Genomic DNA, 22812 nt, shown 5'->3' on the forward strand with positions numbered 1-22812 from the left:
AAAAACATTTAAAATAAAAAATTAGTGCCTATCTTCTTATAATTTTAATATAAATCTACCAGAATGCCAATGGTAATTTTTTTTCAGAATCCATTTTCCCATGTATGTAGGACTTCTTTTTCTTTCTTACACAGGTCCCAAACTTTTTCTGCTCTAGGTACCATTATGAATATCTAATTTCTCTATACCCTTCCAGTTTTACTCTGCTCTTCAAGTGTTTTTAGGTCATATCAGTTATTACAAAATTCTAGCATAACATTTCAAAAAAAATTGCAATGCTAGCACTCATAGTTCCTCCCCAGTTTATACACAAATACTAAGTTAATTCGCCAACAGAAACAGAGCTGCAATGAATTTGTGGCTATAACTGTCTCACTGTATCCATTTAGTTCAAACTTAAAAAAACTCAAAAAACGCATTTCTGTTTTTGCATTACATGTATTGTTAAGGGAAACTAATAGATACATGCCTCTTTTAAATTATTTCTGAAAGTCTCATCACTTGAGATCTTTTATCTTTGAAAGTACCATGTAATTGAAGATTGTACCTGACAACTTACTTTCTCATTGAGTTTCATAACAAAGCCTGATAAATAGAAAGTTAAAGCCTCCCTACAATAAGTCAATGAGGCAAGATTGTAGAATAGAAAGAGAGAAACAGGTGCTAAGTGCTTGGGAAATAGGAAGGAGAAATGGAGCAGTTCAATTCAATATGAGACACAATGTGACACCCTTAGTATATAGAAGAAAAACTGGATAATAAAATGGAAGGGTGGAGAGCAGGAAAGGAGGTCTGCCATAGCTTTTTTAGAACTGTGAATTATATAATGTTTGCAAGCTCCATGAAATTATTACAATAATCCCTATTTCTGCTGCTGTCCTGCCTAGATGACATCTTTTTAGAGTTTTGGCTGGCAAAAAAAGGAAATGTTAAAAAAAATTTTAAAAGATGTGAACTGAAACTCTCAGTAGGTGTACGAGATGTTTAGAGAAATAATTTTTAGTAGCAGCAGAGCCCTGAAGAAACCAAGTATTAGATTATATCTAGACTAACTAGAAACTTCAAAGATTGAAAAATAATTCATCTCAAGGAAGAGAATGTGGAAGATATGAAGGAGAGAAATAGAGTAGTTTTCCAAATTCTGGATGTCAACTTCAAAATTTTATGTTAACTTAAACATATGATATGGTTCCCTAGTTCAGTGATTATTCTTTCCCTTTTCCTGTTGCCATTCTATATCTAGGCTATATCCTCTTCTTTTTCCAACATGCTCCTTAATCTCTCTGCCTTTTTTTTTTTTGACCCTATGTCTTTCTGTACCAATATCCTTTTGCTCTTTTCCTTTCATTTTTCACATTTTTTCTTCCTCCTTTCTCTTTTCCTACTATAGTTTCCTCTCATTCACTCCCTTCCCTCATCTTATCTTGAGTGTCTGGATTTTTTTTAAACTTTTTTAGGCTTTCATTCTTAGCTTTCAAGTTTTTTCATATATTAGACCTTGGTGGTGGTGGTGATGAGGAAAGTTTGTCTAAATTACTAAAAACAAATAAACAAACAAACATAGTAATAAGATGTTCCCCCCCCCCCCAAAAAAAAGAGCTCTTTTCACTATTTTAAAGACATACTTTGACATAACAACGGGCAGAAGGAGGAAGTGGATTGTTTCTCAGTCAGTATACATTCATAAGTGCCAGGCACTTATGGGAAATACAAAAAAGGTAAGGACAGTCTCCACCTTGCAAGTGCTCAGAATCTAATGAGGGAGAAAATATGTAAAAAAAGTAGGTATAAATAAGCTATATACAGGATAAATTGGAAATAAACAATAGAAAGCACTAAAATTAAGGGAAATCAGGAAAAGCTTTGGATCTGATGCAATATACATACATACATGCATACATAGTATATATATATATATATATATATATATATATATATATATATATATATATATATATATATATATGTGTGTGTGTGTGTGTGTGTGTGTGTGTGTGTGTGTGTGTATTATTCCAATATAGAGAAGGTTGTTGATGAAAATGAGATAGACTACAGATGGATTATGGACCATTCTGAAGTGCTGTTCTTCTGATTCTTGATTGGTGGTAGTGCTGGGCCTGGAATGAGGAAACCTGAGTTCAAATCTGACATTAAGCATTAGACTCTTACTTACTTAATCTGAACATGTCACCCAACTTCTGCTTGACTCAGTACTAAAGGGGTGATCATAACAGCATCTACCTTAAATTGTTTTGGGGGTCAAATGATATTCCCCAAATGCTTAGCACAGTGCTTAGCACATAGTAAGTACTGTATAAATACTACATAAATCACCTTCCCTTTCCTTTCCTCATTTTCTCCCCTAATGATTTTTCCAAACACATTAAATTGTTCTTCTGTGTTGCTTTTTTTCTCTGCCCCAGCTGTCCCCAGTCATTTAACTTAACTCCATCCCTAGAATGTGGAGAAAGAGATAAAGGAAACTAAATGCAGGTTAAGGAGGAGGCTAATGATTAATAAAGTCTTGAATCCATAATCCTTGACATCACTGTGAGGAGATGATTGTAATTTCTAAATTGTTTCCATTTGACATTTAGCTCCCTTCAGCATACTTCATCTGTTGTTAGCAGCCTACCTGAAAAAAAAATAAATATCAACTTAAAAGGAATTTTTACAGAGCTAAGACCCAAGAAACTACATGCCAGGAGAATGCCAACCTGAAAGGCACAATCTTGGAGATGGGCACTGGAAGGATGGAATTAAAGTGAACTTCACTCATGGCCATTGCTTAGCTTGCCCATTGTCTTCTCTCCAGGGTGGTCTTCCATCAAAGAATGCAGGGGGTCTTTATCCAGTTACTATTTCCACTGCAAATTCCTCATGCTTCTGAGATTCAGTCCTGTTTTAGAGGGAAAATAAGGGTGACAAATTCAGAGGAAAAGTAAAGACTGACTCTTGGGACCAGAAAGGTAATACCCACGTGGACCTATGGAAGATTGTTCTGAGACAGATTACCATGGGACATAAGGTGATCAAGGTCTTGATCTTCATGCATAGAACAGCAAAGAATGAGAGAGCCCCTAGAACAAGGAAAACAAATGGGGAGGACAAAAAAAAAAAAAAAGAAATGTAGATTTCCATAGGAGATTACATAGAGATTTGGTTTCTTGTGAGGCAAATTGTAAGTGGTTTTAACTGTTGTTTTGTTTTTCATATAGAATCTGGTGGATTTTGTTTCCCAAAATTCCTAAAGCTACTTGAGGAAACAGAGGAATGAGAAGATGAAATTATGGTGAAAGATATGTCTATGTAATTGAAGAACTTCCAAAAATCCCTGAAGGACATGTGTTATTCTGCCCTTTTTGTTATGACTAAAATGTACATCTCATTTCAGCTTCTAAGGATTCCATTTCAGTTCTGCCCAATCTGAATTCTAACCAACACTCCACTGAAACTGCTCTCTACAGAATTACATTGGCAATAGAAAAATCTCATGATCTTTTCTCAGTGTTAAAACATCTTTATGTCATCAAAATTTAAATCATCAAAATATCGTTCATTATCTTCTACTTGAAGCCTTTATTGGGTTCCCCCAAATACCAATGCCTTCCCTCCCTGTCTTGCATTTAACTACTGATTTATTCTATATATTTGTATTATCTCTCTTTAAATATAAATTCATTATGGGAAAGAAACGTTTCATTCTTTATTTGTATTCTCAGGGCCTGGCACAGAGTAGAATATTAACACATGCTTATTGACTGAAAGACTGAAGTCTGATGTTAGGACATATGAAGATATCCTACTACTTTGTCTCTGAAACTTTGCTTTCCTTCAGACATATTCTGCCAATCCAAGGAATATTAATAGCAACAAAGGAGAAGATAAGCAAATGTGAGCCAATGAGTTTCATCAGAATAGACCTACCATGAGTAGAAGAGAAAAGAGTCCAGATACAGTGGTGAGTTCTGAAGTAAATAAATGTAAGCTTATATGGTGATAAATCAGGGAAGAAGAATAGAAGCAGGTCCCCAGAAGTTCAGCCAATCAGAAATTCTGGACCACTCTAGTTATAGGAATGAGGTCCAAACCCAGCTTAAAGTGTCATAAAAAGTCATAGAATGAGTCACACACCATATGGACATTTTAGGGCATTGAACTGACCAGTGGGAGTTGAGAGAATGTGATTCTGTGACTGGAAATGTTTAGCAACATAAAAAACAAACATTGGACTAAAACATCTTGGAAACAAACAGCTCATCTTGTATACATTAGAGAGGAATGGAAAAAAAAGATGGCAAGAAAAGATGAGCTGCTATTGTCAGGGGGAAAAAACAGTGAATATATCTAAAAGAAGAGATTTATCAAATCAGCAAGGGAAAGATATTAAAGAAATATTCCCAAAATGTCTTTATTATTCCTTCTAACACAATTTCCAATTCAATGCCAGTATGTGAGAAGATGAAAGATCATGGAATTTATCATGGATCATGGATGTTTATCAACATCACAGTTTCAGTACATTTGCCATCTAAACTTTCTAAAGATGAAACTTAAAGCCAAGTCTTAGATTCTCCAAGTATTCAGAAAGTGGATAGAAAGCTTCTTTCCACATAAGCTTTACTGGATTCTTTGGTTTTTGATATAAATCTTTGATAGCAATAAATTAATAAATACTTATTAACAGAGGAGCTATGAAATCACTAAGAGTTAGTTTAATAAGATGGACAATTCATGATATTTGAATAGACTATGTGGTCCTTCAATCAGTTTCTAGTGACCATTATTATTCCATATCCTGTGTCTTTTTCACCCCATCCCATTCTCATGTTTTCCTCTTCATAGATTATCTCTTTTCTTTCCTGTCAACCTTTGCTCCTGTCACTCCAATAAAACATATAGATATGACCATGATAAATCAAGAGATTTATGATTTTTCATTCAAGATGAGAGAAGGGGAGAAAAAAGTTGGTTAAGGAGAATCAGAAGTAATTCTCATAATTTAACTCATGTTAAGGAGCTTAAAACTAACAAAAATGTATATAACACTCAATGTTTGCAAAGGACTTACTAAAAATTAAACTTGATTGGTGACCATATTTTAGATAAATCTATTTCCAAATGTTTTAGAGTTAATCAAAAATATTATTGGGTTTTCTTTGATTCTTGCTTATCTAGTCAGTTTCAATGAGCCAAATAGTTTTGATGATTATTGCTTTCTAATATAATCTAAGGTTTAGAAGTATTATGCCCCATTCATGCCTATAATTTTCATGATTTCTTTTGAAAACAGAGACTTTTTTCTTCCTCCAAATAAATTTTGTCTCACTCTGTATTCCTTGGATAGATTGACTTATTGAGTAATCAATCCAAATAGTTTCAACATTATTATTACATTGGTCCACTCTGGGCACTAATAATGAATATATTTCAAATTTTTTAGATTATTATTCAACACTATAGTATGTTGTGAGCATGGGAGTATAAAGGGGTATGTAGATTATTGATCTGACTGTTCATATGAATATGTTTATATGCAGCTCAAAGAGAGGCAAGAAGAATCATGTCTGGAATCTCCTCCCCTTAACCTTTTCATAGGAGACTAATTCTAATTAAGGAAACAGGATGCAGGTGCCAGAGGTTGGCTATTCTGCTCTCTTTAGAGAGATGGGTATTTGGCTAGAATTCTGCTACCTTAAATATTTTTAGTCTAGGGGAAATTATTTTGGTTCCAGATTAAAACTGTGCTTCTGATCACTATCCCTTAAAAGAGATCTCAAGTTTTATACACACACACACACACACACACACACACAAGGATTGATTCTCTTTCCACTAGATCCTAGTTCCACAATGAACACACATAGCAAATAGAAATGAACCCCATATATTTAAATTAATTGATAGCAAAAAAAAAAATCAGAGAAAGCATATATAGGACAATTTATGCCAGATAAAACACAGACAAAATGAGAGAAAACTCAGCTTAACCAAGAGGGAGAATACAAGCTCTTATATGCAAGGCAAAGTTCTAGGAATAGGGACATGATTAGACTGCTAACTCCTCAGTCTTTCTTTCCCTTCAGAGAGCAGAAGAGATTCTGGAACTGCATGTCTTTTCTCTGTAAAAGCTGGAACCCAGAAGACCAGAGTCACAATGAATCTGCCATTCACAAAGTCGTGAAATAATAAATAATCAATCTCCAACAATGAGGAAAGTCTTACATAAATGGGATTTAAGCCACCCATTTCATAAGAGTTATATAAATATACAGTTAAAGGATTTTGGGACAAATGAATTTCATTTGTCAAAGACTTTTTCCACATCTATTTAATTGATATAATTATGTGATATAATCATGTTCCTAATCATGAACCATATTTGTAACCCTGGAATAATTCCAACTTGACCCTATTGAATATCTATCTTCTCTATTTATCTATCTATCTTCTTTATAATCAATTGCCAATTTGTTTATTTCAACCTTTAGGACTTTCTCAATTTCATTTTCATATTTCTTTTGTAGCTAGCATTTATATAGCATATATAGAATTAATATTGTGTGTATATATATATATGTATATATATATATATAAAATGTGTGATGTGTGTATATATGTGTAAATATAAATTATACAAAAATATATGTATATTATATGTAGCTTTAATGGTTTATAACGTGTTTTACCTGTGTTAACTCATTTAAATCCTTACAACAACACAGGAGCTGTTATTGTCCCCACTTTATATGTGAGTAAACTAAGGCCAAATGGGTTAAATGATTTTACCTATGGTCACACAACTATTAAGTGCCTAAATCCAGGTCTGAACTCACTTTTTAACTCAAGGACCAAAACTCTTATTTACTGGGCCATCTAGCTGTGAGATGATATATGGGTAAGCAATTTTTTAACTGGAATACAGAGTATTCACATAGGAGTAATGTGAAATCATCCAGACAAACAAATTGGAGCCAGATTGAGAAGCTCTAAATGCTATTTTAAAATTTGTATTTCATTGTAGGGGCAATAAGGAACTTCTGCAGCTTCCAGGAGAGGGAAGTTACACTGTCAAACATTGTGCTTGAAAAATATTACATTGTGATAAATATGAGAACATAAATTACTTGAAGAACAATTCCCTTTTTTGATCAGAACTGTTAGGTAAACTGAAAACAGTTTGGTAGAGATTAGGTTTAGATCAATATATGACACAACAAACTCGCATAAATGACTGAAATATTAAAGTCACATAAAAATAGCAGTGAATCAGAGCAGATAATTTTCATAGCTATGGCTAAGGAATTCTTAATCAAACAACAAAAAACTAGATTATTTTTTTGGATGAAAAATGAAATATCCCCACCACCAACAACAAAATCAGTGCAACTCATATAAGAAGAAAAGTTGACAATTAAGGAAAACGTCTATGCTTAATAAAAATTTGATAGCCAAAATGTACAGAGAACAAACATGAAGATATAAAATCAAAGCAGGGATGGGGAATCTTTTTTCTCTGCCAAAGACCATTTAGTTATTTATGACATCATTCCCATGGGGCATACAAAATTATCAATTTATAGCACTCCAAGTAGTGAGAGACTTGTCTTACTTAGTTTTCAGCTCATCATCATTTTAGATTGATTATTCAATTGATTTCACGGACATTATATAGCTGGTGGTCAAAGATTCCTCACTCCTGCCCTAAAGGATAAGCAAAATACAGAAATAAGCAAGACTTGGGTATTAATAAAGCATTAACAACCTTATGAAAGACTGATACCCCCCCAAGTCAGCAAAGATAAGAGAAATACAAGCCAAAACAACTCAGGAGTTTCACACACCTAGTAAATTGGCATAAACTATAAAAGGTTGAAAATAGTTACTGTTAGAGGGGCTTACTGTTATGCCTGCAAAATGGTCTATCTGATCTGGAAATCAATTTGGAATTAATCTAAGAAAGTGACTCTGAAGTCCATAATCTTTGATTCACAGATTCTCCTACTAGGCATATATCCCAAAAGATCAAAGAGCAAAAGAAAAGGCCTATTTGCCAAAATATTCATTATAGCATTATTTATGGTAGCAAATAAATGGGAATAAAATAGATGCCCATCCGCTGGGGAAGAGCTAAACAAGTTGTGATATATTAATGTAGTAAAATATAATTCTGCTCTAAGAAATGATGACTGATCATTCAGAGAAGTAGATGACTCTTTTTTACTCAATGACGCAAAGTTAAGTAAACAGAATTAGTGGGGAAATATACAACAATGCAAATAACAAAAATAACATAATTAAATACTAAATAATTATAACGATTAATCTCATCCCTGAAGAGAAAATGTAGAAGAGATGGGGGGTCTGTCAATAAAGAAAATTACCTATATTGTCATACTTACATGATGTAGAGTTTTGTTGAACTGCTTTTTCCCTTCTACTTTTGTTCCTTTTCTTTTTTAAATTTCTTAATGGTTTGCTAGGCAGTAGAAGAGAGAGGTATATATTTTAAAATGAAAATACTGTAAAAATTTTAAAAATAGCAATATACATTTTTAAATTTGGTAACTGGGCAATGGAATTAAGAGTCCAATCAGAGCCTACTGAAATAGTTGAAACAAGATGTTGTTGTGATATGAATGGAGAGAAGCTAGATTGGAAGGTATGTTGATTTATTCTAGATAGAATAAACAGAGGTAAAACCAGCAAGAGCTGGAAAATTATAGGAGTGAGGGGGACCACAGTGTCGAAAATGCCTTCCAAAGTAATAAGCCTAGGTAACTTGGAATGGTAGTTGTGTCTTTACATTGTCAATATATAACAATATAGCATAACTAAAAGGGAACTGATTTAAGAGTTAAACAGGTTCTAATTCAATTAATTGTGTGATCATCTCTCAGGATTAAGTTTTATCCCTTGGAAATTACAAATGTTTCTAAAAATAAAATAGATTACAAACTCAAAGAATTTTGAATCTGGTTAAGACTTCAGAGACCCTCCAATCCAATGCTTCCATTATATTAGATTAGTTAAATGACTGAGCAGATTCACAGGAAGGAAAGGATAATGAGAGGAATTCAAGCTAGGGCTACATCCAACTTCTTTGTCAATTATACATCCCACAGTCCTTGTAAATTTGGGATATTTTTCCAAACTTGACTTTAACATAGTTTCATATTTTTAAAAGGTCAAGGCAGGACTGAGAATAAAGTGATAGGGATTCTAGTGCCAAGTCACTAATTAATATTTTGACCTTGGATTAGGTGTGTCATTTAATTAGTTTATATTTTCCTCATTTGTAAATAATTCTTCCCAATGAGGCTAGAACGAATTGTGATATCTCTTCATTAGTAACTGTTAAAAAGAAAATTCTGGGGTTAAAAAATGGTGGGAGGTAAAGAGAACAGATGAGATGAACAGAGCCCAAAGCTCTGATTTATCTGATCATGTGAGTAGATGGTGTTTGGACAGGAAGAAAATTAGATGAACAATTAATTAGGTCCTTTGTTCTCCCTTATTCTGATAGATAACAAGTTGTAAAAACAGCAAGAATGATGGTCTCTGCTGTTGCTATCAACCATATTCCTAAGACCTTTTATGAAATCTACTCTGAGAACTTCTAGGATACTTGTTTTAAGCAACAGAAATATGGGTTCTATTGAGGAATTGGGAAAATGGATCTAACAAGAGAAATCTAGGGAGGAAAGGATTTGAAAATCAAAACTTCAAAAAAAAAAGGAGGCTATAGAAATTTCCATCAACATTATTCTAAAATACAGCATGGTACAGGACTCAGAATGTTGGAGTCGGAAACATAATGTGTAAGCCAGAGCCTATCATATGCAGATATATCCCTGAGCAAGGTCTCTCTGGGACTCATTTTTCTTATCTAAAAGAAGGAGGAGTTGGATTCAATGATACCTATTGTCTATTCCAGCCTAAATCTATGATCGTATCAACTGTTACAAGCAAAAAAAAATAGGGTTTGCAACAGGGAGCAAAAAAACCCCAAGCCACCCTCCAAAACAACTACAACAACAAAGTCTGTGTGTAAAATGTAACTAGGGAAAGATGAGCTATTGAGTCCATGGGGGCAGAGCAGAAGTTATAAGAAATCAGCAATTGTGATCAAAGGGACTTACTAAACCCAAGCTATCTTCAAAAGATTGTTGATGCTGCTGGCTGTTCTCTGCTGAAGACCAATGTCATCATGGGCGAACTGGCTTTAAGGGAGGCAGAATTGCACAAAATCGTCAGCCCTGCCCTCTCTTCCAGACCATCGAACTTCAGCTGCAAAACCAAAGTCAGGATGGCTGGCCATGGCTCAGGATGTAGTGGATGACCCGCCACCTTTGAGGTTCAACCAAGCTCCAAGTGTTTCCCAGCGTCTGCTTCTACCCCTCCATGCCCATTGAAACACATTGTCTTGAGCATTCTTCTGGGAGAAGTCTTGGGGTAAAGGTTTGAGATCTGTTGGTTCCCCTCAATCTGGTTTAGCCGGCCTACTGAATTTTACCAGGTTGTGGCTGCGGTGGTATGCTTCTTGGAGCCACAGGTGAGAGTTGGGGGAACTAGGTGGACACTCAAGGTGGATGAGCAGCCCTGAAAAGGGCTTGGCAAGACCTCACACCTAAACATCCCATGTATCCCCTCTTCAGATGTTGCAGAGAAAGGGCACATATCCTTAGGAGAACTTGCAGTTTAAATCTGAAGTTGAAAAGTAAATAAAGTTATGAAAGTTATGAAAAATGCATCCATGGAGGGTCAAAAGAACTGTTGAGTAGGAGTGTAAAAGTGAGGAGATCATAAAAGTTCTGGATGCATTTTTCAGTTTAGAAATGCAAGGAAACAGTGAGCAAAAGTGAGGGTGGGCAGATCTGGCCTCAGACAGAAAGGTGAAGGGAACAAAGTCATGTTTAGAATGCTTCCATCATTTCCAAGTCCTCTCTCTTCTTGTTCTCTCTCTCTCTCCCACTCTGTTTCTTCCAGGAAAACTTCATTAAGTATCTCACGATCTAGTCCAGACTTTCAATATTTGTCTTTGAGCGTTCTTACATCAAGCCCATCACTGTGGGTATTTACCTCCCACAATCCTGAAACCATGCTCAGGTCTTAAGCAGACTGGGTCTCACCAGCTCTTTTTAAAGATAAGGAAACAGCATCCAAATTCCTTACTCATGGTCTTCCACAGAGTAAGTAGATCCTAGAGTTATTGCAACTCTTAGGATTCCAAATGTTAAACACTCTTGTGTGATTTGTCTGGGCACTCTACCACACAAAGTGTCTCTCTAGAGTTTTAAAGCTGATGCTGATTTCATCATTATGAGTAATTTCTCCCTTCCACCCTCTGCCAATCACCACCACACCCCTTGTTACATGAATAGAAGAGCTTCCTGAAATTATTTTAACTAGAAAAAAGAATCAGCCTTGCTGCCCAGTTGAGCTATAACAAAAAAGGAAATCTAAATTATGACATACATAATCAAGCCCATACTTTACGCTTTTCCTAGATTGTTAGCAAGTGCCCTAGAATTTGTGCTTCACCAGTAAAGTTTTCTAAAACCCAAATTCATTTTTATATCTAAAACCCTAATAGTGTTTACTTTGAATGTCAGAAACCTGCAATAAAGCTTTCCAATTCTGTGATCCTAATGCCTCTCCCTTTCAGGTGAATCCTTGACGTTCCTTTCACCCTCTTCTATTCCCCTTTTATACTCTCCCTTTTCCTCTGCCTTTCTCCTCAAGTCTCTTTATTGATACAATTTCTTCTCTCTTTCAATCCTGGTCATTCTTTTGCACTTTTCTTGTTATTCCCAAAAGGTTTCAGGTGAAACACTGGAAGGTAGATTTCTTCCTAAAGACTTTTGACTGGACCCAAAGTTTGTTTGGCTCATACAAAATAAACAAAGGGAATCTATGACCTTCAGGGCTGTGATTTTATAAACTCTCTCACTAAATGTTCTATTTTGTGATACAGTAAGAAAGGAAGGAGTTCTTGGAATTCAGGAATGTGAGGCCAAAAGTTGGAAGTATTCAGACACTGTTAATTCTGAATGGAAGAAAAATTGGGTGAGAAGCAGAGAGGAAAGGAAAGAAAATCTGTGGGGAAACAGCCCACAGTCTTTGGAGGATCAGAGAACTCTTTGGGACAGAGGCTTACAGAGGAAGCTATCAGAAATGAATATAGTCCTTCTGCTGTTAGGTTCTCCCAAGCCCTGTCAGTAGTGTCCTAGTAGCAGGTGATAGAAAAAAAAAAACATTTATCAGCTGGACAACAGACTCAGAAAATCTAAGATCTTGCCCACAGTCTGAGTCATTGGGTCTGATGGATTGGAAAGGGGGCTTGAATATGGAGTGTACTATCAAAGGGTTTTTTAAAAGTGGAATTCTGAAATTTCCATCAACTGCAGAGCCATAACTAGGAATTCTGGCACTTGGGGAACTGGAGAGTCATAAAGAGACCAGTTTACCTTAGTGAAGTACAATTTTTAAGGAGGTATAGCTGACAACTACCAATCACCAAGTCTTGGGAAGAGGTAGAAGAGGGAAGAAAAAATTGAAGAGTCTTGTAGTGAGGGAAGGCAGGCCATGGGAGTGTCATAGAACTCTTAAGAGGTGATATTCTACAACACAAGGGCAGCAGAAAACCAAAGAATGAAAGGACAATCATCAGGGTGACCAAGGGCAGAAAAGGGAGCTCCGGTATTTGTTTCCTGAAAGTCCTTATTGCCCCCATTCCAATTTTACTTCTGATCATCTATCATCCAGAGGATCTCAGTGATTATTGGGGTGATCCAAGACTCAAAAGTATAGGGTGGGGGAGAAAACTCTTGAGCACAGAAGAGAATGAACAGAGAGGAAGAGAGGATGTGATATGTTATTTTTGGGAACTGTTGGATTTAATAAGGACACTGTAGGCACCAAAGAAACAAAAGATAAAATGAACTCATGAACTGAGATCATCAGGCCATCTTTAAAAGTAAATAAGGTACTTTTAGAACTGCTCTAGGAGGAATTGATTATGATTTATCTTTGGGAGGTCCTTCCCTTATCCCCTTTCTACAGCCCTTATGCTTTTATTTTTTCCCATCTTCACTTTTACATTTAGGAAAAGTTAATGAAAAACTGATGGCTGGGCTAAACTTTGCCAAGCTTATAAAAATCAAACGTGACTCCATAACTTAGTAATTATTCCACTATCCCTTCCCTTCTCATTCTTAATCTCCATCTCTACTACCTTCTGTTCTACCACTCTTATTCTCAACTTTTTGTCTTTTTCTTTCTTCTAACTTCTTTCTCTTTTTTGGATTTCAACTTTTCCCTCTCACTCTTTGCTGTTTCCCCTTTTCCTCTTCTTTCCTTACTTCTGGATTCTCCTCCTCTCATCTCTCTCTCTCTCTTCTTTTATATAATAAGAAGCTTGTTTTTGACTCCTAGGGTTCTCGAGTCTTAGCTTTAAATTTTCAGGTAGAGTCAGATTTCTCTGATTTTGTCTGGGGGAGGAGGAGGAACTTGATAAAAGAAATAGAAGAATCATTTTCAGAAAGCACTGGACTGCTTTCTTATGCAGTGCATATTTCAGAATTGAAACTGGAATAGGCCAGAAGAGCAGGACTATTTCTGTGAGAGATATATTGCTAATATATTATTAGCATAATTCTTGTTATGAATACAAATATTATTATCCAAGTTTTCCCCTTATCATCATACTCATATTTGCTTTAAAAAGAATATTAATTTGCTTAAAATCCCTATTTTCTGTATTATTGGTGGTGGTATCCTCTTCCAAGAGAACTCTACAATAGTTATCTCTATGTTCCAGGAAATCTTTCACAGTAATACTGCTTTCTAACTGCTGATTTTTTTTTTCTTTTTCCTGTTTATTCTAAAGAAAGAAAATACCAAGTTTTGTAGTTTGAAGACACCAAGAAACAAAAGATAAAATGAACTCATGAATTAAAGAAACAACTAGGTCACATTATTAATTTTCTTTATTCAACCATTGTATTGTAATTCTGTGTAGATGCTCATTATATATTCCCACATCAAATACCCCATTCAACCCCAACCTAGCTTGCAGTAGATTACAAAAATGACCTATTATAGACCAGGAGAGGACTGGTTAATTGCTTCCTCTTTTGCTCCCTTCTTGGGCTCAAAATTCCCTGACTAATCCTTTAGACAGGGACTAAGGAAGGCTGAGCTCTTGTCCATCTTTGGATCTTGCAGCATGGAGTAAGGTTTGGCCCCACTTCCAGAACTTTTCAGAACAATTACTCTGTTTTGACTTCCTCTTTCTGGTCCTGACATTCTCATGCAAGAGAAAGAGGAAGAACAAGAACAACAAAAACAAGAAAGAAGAAGAAGAAAGAGGAGAAGGAGAAGAAGGAATAGGAGAAGGAGGAGGAGGGAGAGGAGGAGGAGGAGGAAGAAGAGAGGGAGGAGAAAGGAAGAGAGGGAGAGGGAGGAGGAGACGGGGAAAGACAAAGTGAGGGAGGGAGAGAAAGAGTCAAGACAAGGAGACAGAGACATGGAGAGAGATGGGGGGGGAGGTAGAAAAAGAAAGAGGGTGAGAAAGAAAGCTTAAAAATCTTTCCTCTTTTTTTTTCATAAGAATCTTAGGAAAAGGAGAAAATTCAAGCTAGCTCAAACTATCAGCACTCAGAGGTCCCAGGATTAGCTTTTCTATTGTCCTTCTATAGTAAGAAGGCTTTGAAGGCTTTCTTCCTCAGTCACCATTATATGGACAATAATTATTCCCTCATATCTTTTTTTTCCAATCATAAAGATAAGAGGAAAGGTAAGGGCATTGAAGGCTTTCTTCCTCAGTCACCATTTTATGGACAATAATTATTGCCCCATATCTTTTTGTTTCCAATCATAAAGATAATAAGAAGAAAGGTAAGGGCATTGAAGGCTTTCTTCCTCAGTCACCATTTTATGGACAATAATTATTCCCCCATATCTTTTTTTTCCAATCATAAAGATAATAAGAGGAAAAGTGCATCAAATATACATACTACACCTAAGTGAGGACAGTAAAGGGTGTAAATATTAAGTAGGAATTCCAGCCCATTTGGAAGAAGGCTTGGGTCTGTACCATTATTTGGGGCTCTCATTCCCCCCTCCACTCCAATAGCCAGCAGCATTGCCAACACCATGCTTATCTAGCTCGCTGATTTAAAAAAGACCCCTGTGAAGACATTACAGAAGAAGAAAATAGACTCTGGCTTTCCAAGAAAAATAAACAGGAGTTCTTTGAGGACCCATTGTAAACCATCCAAAAAGGAAGAGAAAGAGAGACCAGAGGTGGCCATCTCTATTTGCTGGGACTTTCATTCTATGCTCTACATGCTCACTCCTCAACCTGGAGCCATTTGTACGCTCATTCGGTGGAGGAGTGGAGCGAATGAGGGTTTAAGCTATTGGGTATCTTAGGAGCAGATACTGGAGATGAGAAACGGCCAAGAAAAAGCAGAAAACAAGGTACCATCAACCTTACAACTGGCATTAAGAAGAGCTGTCAAGGAAAGGGTGACTCACAGACAGAAGACCTCAGAAGGGACTTCTGACCCTGTCTCAGCCCAAAGGCACAAATGCACCAGGAATCATCCTCATGTTGATCAACCCTGGAAAGAATAAAGCACAAACTGTGGAAAACACAACTAGATTTGAGTGAGAAGGGAGGAAAGAGAAGTGGGCCCTTTCCTGACGGAATTCGTTTTAATTGAACTCCTACCCTTAAACACCAGCTGAAGCTGAAGTAACAACACAGGGTCCAGAAATAGCTATGACAGGAAGAGGACCAGGAGACAGGTACAATCTCAGAGCCCATGAGTGAGAGGCCCTCAGCAGCAGCATCTGCTCCCAAGGATTGCAGAGAGCCATGAGCACCAAGAGACCCGCAATGTGACGTGGAGAAGAACAAGGAGCTTCCATTTATGAGGAGCTAGCTGACTTTGGATCCCCTTGACACTAAGTAGCTGTGTCATTTTAGACAAGTCACTTCATCTCTTTGCTTTTGCATCCTCAACTATAGACTTGGATTAAATGTTATTTAATATAATTTCTAGCTCTAATAATATATCATTTTACTATTTGGACATAGAGGTAGATATATGACTAGGCATAAGGAAGCAGACTTCTTAGGGGGTAAGAATTAGGTAGTGTCTGGGTACTAGAAACAAGGTGATCTCTCAATTTCTTAATTTCTGGAGGTTTTGAATACTCTGTAAATTGTATGTCACATACTTTCTCCTTTCATTCCTCCCTTCCTTTATGATTCTCTTCATATAACATCCCTTTTCTCTTCAACTTTTCTCCCTCTTCCGTTTAAAAAATAATCTACTTAAAAAAAAAAAAAACAACAACAACAACTCTCTCCTTGTCTAGTTTTACCAGTGATACTTAGGGTTCAAATATACTCCAGAATTTAAAGAAATGCTAAGGAGATGGGAGAGGCGAGTCAGAGCAAATTAGAAATGAATCCTGGAAATGGCACCCACAAAAATTGAGTTCTGTACTAGATCAGTTAGAAATCTGATAGCCCTAGGTCTTAGATTCCAGAGCAAATTAACTACCATGACACTTCCACCTCAACTCCATGAGTGGTGTTTGGTATATGAAAATTCCTCTGGTTCCATAAAAAGCATGTGTGGCTCGATCCGTTCTGATTTTAATTGCTTATTTGTTTTATTGGTACAGTTTAGTAGTAGGAGAGGGAACCCTAACAAGGTCCTTTTGATCTCCTTGACATAGAAAGTCCATAAAAAGAGAAAGGCATTATCTAAGAGGAGGTATTATTTCCTTTTATTATTTATACTGATTTATAGTTGGAAATAGTCCATTCCAAAGACCACACTCAATTTTGGTTGAGAGGACTTTTCTCTAAAGGGAATTCAGAGTTAACTGTGCAGCTGCATTGCCATATGGTTAATTGTGTTTCATTCCCTTAAGGGTCCTACTTTGAGCTCTATGATTTGGGAGACTGAAAGACAGGAGGGACTTGAAAAAGAAGAAAGGCCTGAAACTAAGTAGCCCTTAATGATTTGTTGGATCAGAAGTGGATACTGTAGATTAGTCTTAACCATTTTTTTTCTTTATTTACTGGAGCTCAAAAAAATCTGATGAGGAAGATGAGGTCACAGCCACAAAACTAAGTCACAGGTCTTCAAAGAGAGCAGAAACTCTCAGAAGTAAGTCTTGCAAGATAGGCCCACGTATCTCTTTGAAGCTGATATAGGCTACAAATGTCAGCCGTATAACTAAAATCTGGGATCCCCGGAGAGAATTAAGGCCATGAAATTCATATTTTTTGTGATTTCCAATCCTGAATGCTAAGAATGAGACCATTTGAGCGAGCATAGAATATCAGGGGAGAAGCTAGCAAACTGACTTATACAAAGAAGAGTTTATATCTTAATAGTAGTGATGGAAGGTAGTAGATGATAGTACCAACCCAGAAAAGGGAGTTGTATATCCTAGGAGGCAAATGGTATTGAGGGAGACGTACTCCATAATGCCTAGAAGTACAGAAAAAGGATAATGTCATGGTGTCACTAACTGGAACAGAAGGTACTTCTTGACAGAATGGGACATGAACATCCTTTAAAAAAGAAAAGAAGGATTAAAAATCAAGGTCCTAGAGAAAAATAGGACCAAGAAAAGACAGGTCATTTTTTTGTTCAAAAGAAAGCTTGAGAAATATGGAAGCAAGATTTTCAAGAAATTCTACCAGGTGAGAGGCAGCAATTACTTTTGATAGAAATACCAGATCAGAATATATCTTGTTCCAAGGAAAAAGATATTGAAGATCTAGTGCATAATATGCCCTCAAGTATGTGTTGAAAGAAAGAATGATCTCTTAATTGTTTCTGGTCTTTTATCAGGTCTAGAAGAGAGGGATAAAGTCAGCCTAAAGCACATGGGGTTATGGTAATAGGGACAAACATAACTCATAAATTGGGAATAGGACGTTAGAGTGGTTGCAATGCTTTTTGCAATGCAATGACTTCAGTTACTTTTTTTCCTGTTCTCTTCCAACATTCCCTTTCCTTTCCACACTTGGAAAGACCATGTACCTTTCCTTCACCAACTCTGCAAAGTGGGCTGGAAAGAGTTCGGAGATCTAGGAGACAGACAAAGGGGGGTTTTGTTCTAGTTCCACCAGTCAGCAGCAGGTGAGTATTAATCACTCCCCCCTTACTCACCTTGTGCCTCCCTTTCCTCTTCTATAAAATGAGACCACTGTACTAGAGAGCTTCTAACAATATCGTTCTATGTCTAACTCTGTGATCCTATGCCCGCAATCTTCACCTTCCTAGCTTCGTGGGGACATTGTGAGGACTAAGGGAAAATAAGGTATAGGAAAATGTCTCCAAAAAGTGCCAGGCACAACAGAAAGGACACTGGATTGGGAATCAGAGGACTCAAGTTCAAACTAAACGCCTGACACTTAAATCTTCTCTGACCTTTTAAGCTGTGAAAGATGGGCTGGAGAAGGAAGGGGTGTGTGTTCCTCAGGCGGTACCTCTTAGGCTGGCAGGGCCCCAGTGGAACCGCCAGGTATGGTTCTCAGTTTCAAGGTTTAGGAACACAGATATACCAGTGCTACCAAGGTGATTTGACTTTGGAAATGTGATCTTTGCTGAATGAATTTGCAAGAGGCAAGTCTGCTAAACCAGAATATCAGTTTTTTTGATAGCAGGAAATATCCAAGAGAAAGAATTGGTACCAATTGTCTACATCAGATGCTTCCTCCTGCTGGGTAAATTCATTTATGTGAACAAATTCCTCAAATTTACTAGGTGTACTTATTGAGCACAGAATAGGAGTAAGATGTTCTTTAAGGTATATATCCATTCAGGATAGGGTACAGCCTGGAGGAAACCAGGGCACTGTCTCAATCTAAAGAAATTTCTTCCTAAAGAATTGTTTCTGGTCTCTTGGAAGCAATACAAATAAACAATGACAAAACCAAAACTCTTTTGGTTCTTTTTTTAAAAATTGACTCCTTTTAGGCTCCCACCTTTAATGATATGCTGGTAAAATTTTGGGGATATTTCAAGGTTTCTCTACTTACATTTGAGCCAATGGACAATAAGTAGTTTTCCAAGCAATAATGTCTGGGTTTTCCTACCCTAGAAATCAGGGAAACTTTAGTGCTATAGCCAGATCCTTTGTGGGAAATTTATGGAAGGCTTTGTGGGACAACATAGACAATTATAACTTAGAAGAAAGTATTCATGGATTGAAGTCATTAGAGGGGCTAACTTAAAGGATGAAATCAAGAATCCCCCCATGTAACTCTACTGACATGGGCCACCTTTTTCTTTTTTTTTTTCTTTTTTCTTTTTTTATTATAGCTTTTGATATAAAAACATATATGCACGGGTGATTTTTCAACATTGATCCTTGCAAAAACCTCTGTTTCAACTTTTCCCCTCCTTCCCTCCACCTCCTCCCCTAGATGGCAGGTAGCCCCATATAATGTTAAATATGTTAAAGTATATGTTAAATACGATATGTGTATATATACATATTACATATATATATATATATATATTTTTATATATATATATATATATATATATATATATATATATATACATATACATATACCCCCACATATATATATACAGATTGGATTTAGAAAGAAAGTAAAAATAACCTGAGAAGAAAAAACAAAAATGCAAGCAAACAATAATCGAAAGAATGCAAATGCTATGTTGTGGTCCATACTCATTTCCCAGTGTTTTTATCTTTGTGTGTAATTGGTTCTGTTCATTACAGAATGATTGGAACTGATTTGGATCCTCTAATTGTCGAAGAGGGCCATGACCATCAGAATTGATCATCAGGTAGTATTTTTGTTGCTGTGCATAATGACCTCCTGGTTCCACTCCTTTCACTCAGCATCAGTTCATGTAAGCCTCTCTGTATTCATCCTGCTGGTCATTTCTTACAGAACAAGAATTTTTCCATAACATTCATATACCACAGTTTATTCAGCCATTCTCCAATTGATGGGCATCCATTCATTTTCCAGTTTCTGGCCACTACAAAAAGGGCTGCCACAAACATTTTGACACATACAGGTTCCTTTCCCTTCTTTAATATCTTTTTAGGATATAAGCCCAGGAGTAACACTGCTGGATCAGAGGGAATGCACAGTTTGATAACTTTTTGGGCATAATTCCAGATTATTCTCCAGAATGGTTGGATCCATTCACAACTCCACTAACAATGCATCAGTGTCCCAGTTTTCCCACAGCCCCTCCAACATTTGTCATTACCTTTTCCTGTCATCTTAGCCAATCTGAGAGGTGTCTAGTGGTATCTCAAGAGTTGTCTTAATTTGCATTTCTCTGATCAATAATGATTTGGAGCATCTTTTCATATGACTAGAAGTAGTTTCAATTTCTTCATCCAAAAATTGTCTGTTCATATCCTTTGACCATTTATCAATTGGAGAATGGCTTGATTTCTTATAAATTAGAGTCAATTCTCTATATATTTTGGAGCTGAGGCCTTTATCAGAACTTTTAACTGTAAAAATGTTTTCCCAGTTTATTACTTCCCTTCTAATCCTGTCCATATTAGTTTTATTTGTACAAAAGTTTTTAACTTAATATAATCAAAATTTTCTATTTTGTGATCTAGTTCTTCTTTGGTCACAAATGGGCTACCTCTTTCAACAAAAGGAAAAATTCTTAAGACTCTGATTTAGTATGCTAAAAATCCTTTTTCTGATTAAACCCTATGAGAAAGGATCTGCTAGGTGGGAAGTCTTGTTAAAAGTTGTTCCCAGGACAAGGAAAGTTATGATCCATTGACCATCTTCCTACAGGAGCTTCTGACTGAAGTCTATTCCTCAGCTTCAATATTTCATAAATGATCACAGCTAAGTGTTTTCTCTAGCGTTGTGAGCTATGGTAGAAAGAATCTTTTTCTATGGTTTTACTTATGTGGACAAAGAATCAGACTATCAATGTATTCCAGATATTCCTTAAAACATTCACTTAAACAAATGAATCCATAAACAAGCTTTTCTTAAATACTTATTACATGATAATCACAAAAACAAAAAGTAAAATCCCTATAATCAGAGAGCTTACATTATTTAAGAGGGAAATTACAAAAACACATACACACAAGTATGCACAAAGTAAATATAGAGTTGGAGTAGGGAAAGGGGCTAGTATTAATAAGGCAGATCAATGAAGGCTTTATATAGGAGTGTCACATGAATTAAACTTTGAAGGAAATGAAACATTCTAAAAAGGCCATGAGAAGAGTAAGCATATAGAAAAGTTAGGCAAAAACATTGGAGAGAGATGAAAAACTCTGTGAGAAACAGCTTTTGCTGCTCCTTGTATGTATAACTTGAGGCCCATTTCCTCTTACCATCTCTCAAATCTTGTTCCATTAAGCATTTCCATACTATCTTGTTGAATTTCAATTTCTCCTTCTCCACTGATTTCTTTTTTTTTTTTTGTTTACTAATATGTTCAGATCTTCCTCATATAAAAATATTTTCCTTGATCTACATCTTTTTAGATGCTAACATATTTCACTTCTCCCATTCACTCTAAAACTTCCAGAATTTTTTGGTCACTACTTTTGCTTATGGAGTTATCTATGCCTAGACTGTATGTTCTTTTCTTTCCTTTTCTTGCTCTTCTCCCTTCTTAACTGAATTCTACCTTTTCAAGTTAAGTTCAAATAAAATCTTCTCTTTCCTTAGTAAAAACCTTCCCATTTGGACCTTTGACAGTATTTTGGTTTTTGCTTCTCAATTTATATCTTAATTGTGTTAACATGTTTATGCCTTATTGTGCAACCTAAAAGGGTTTAAGTGCCTTGATTTATTATACTTTGCTTCTCCAAGAGTACTTAACATTCTATAAATCTAATTGGCTTCTTGAATTATATACTTAACATGGTAAGACAGAAAAGTAATTAAAAGGATTGAAGAGAGTTTCCAGGGCCCAGATATGGTAGGAAATCTTTCCCTTTCTGACCCAAAAGGCATAGATACTCCTGTTGTCATTTTAAAATTTAACTCCTTGGAATAGAGAGCAGTAAAAGAAGGGCACGTTAAACAAGGGAAAAAATGGAAAGGGAAATGGACGAATAAAATAAGACAAAACTCTTGGATTAAAGGTGATTGATGTCTAAATAGGAAAAAAGTAAAAAAAAAATGGGTCAATTGTTTCTAGAACAAGAGAAAGTAAGTATGGGTTGAGTAGTTGGCAGGAAACCATATCTGCTGTTGATCTCTTTTTACCCCAATATTTAAATTAGTAACTACTTAGAGAAAATTTTTCTTAATTGGGCCCAAGGTTCAAGGCATATTAATTTTTGTCTGAACAATCAGGTTTTAGCATGTAGTTAATAGAAAGAGGTTTGAGTCTAGAATGTGGTGGGAAACGGTTGAAAAGCAGTATTTCAAAAAGGTGGAATTCTAAGATTTCAATTTATCAACTGTCATCCAGAGGAGTAACTGAACTCCAAAGGTTATGGAGATAGACCATTGACTATAGATGATGTTGTTACAGAGGAAAAAGTGGCAAGTGAAAATGTAGGAAAGAAGATGGACATGTAGAAGTTGAAAGAGGTCAATAATCATTATCTCTTATGACTCAACTGACAAGGATTATAAAGAAAATTTTATAAATTACACAATTATTACCCTTAGGAGAATTAGGTCTAGTCTGACAAGCAAAGGGAAAACAGAGTTTATAAAGATGCAACACAAAGTAAAGTTTTTAAAAATTTTAGAATTGTTTGGTCATGGTTGTTTGGCTAAAT

The 22812-nt window shown here is 36.0% G+C and overlaps 1 long non-coding RNA gene across 2 annotated transcripts; it reads right to left on the minus strand.

Annotated features, from left to right (window-relative positions):
• Positions 1-2000: 2000 nt before the first annotated feature.
• LOC141553688 (uncharacterized) lies at positions 2001-22416 on the minus strand. 2 transcript variants are annotated; one of them, XR_012485583.1, is made up of 5 exons: positions 21406-22416; positions 8403-8479; positions 7613-7704; positions 2718-2899; positions 2001-2635 (listed from the first exon to the last, which is right to left on the minus strand). It is a non-coding gene; the product is annotated as an uncharacterized LOC141553688 (long non-coding RNA). The 2 variants fall into 2 exon arrangements; XR_012485582.1 differs by lacking the exon at positions 21406-22416 and adding an exon at positions 10143-12805.
• Between the last annotated feature and the right edge of the window lie 396 nt (positions 22417-22812).

Source organism: Sminthopsis crassicaudata, chromosome 2 (genome assembly GCF_048593235.1).
Source record: "Sminthopsis crassicaudata isolate SCR6 chromosome 2, ASM4859323v1, whole genome shotgun sequence".
NCBI classification, from domain to species: Eukaryota; Metazoa; Chordata; class Mammalia; order Dasyuromorphia; family Dasyuridae; genus Sminthopsis; species Sminthopsis crassicaudata.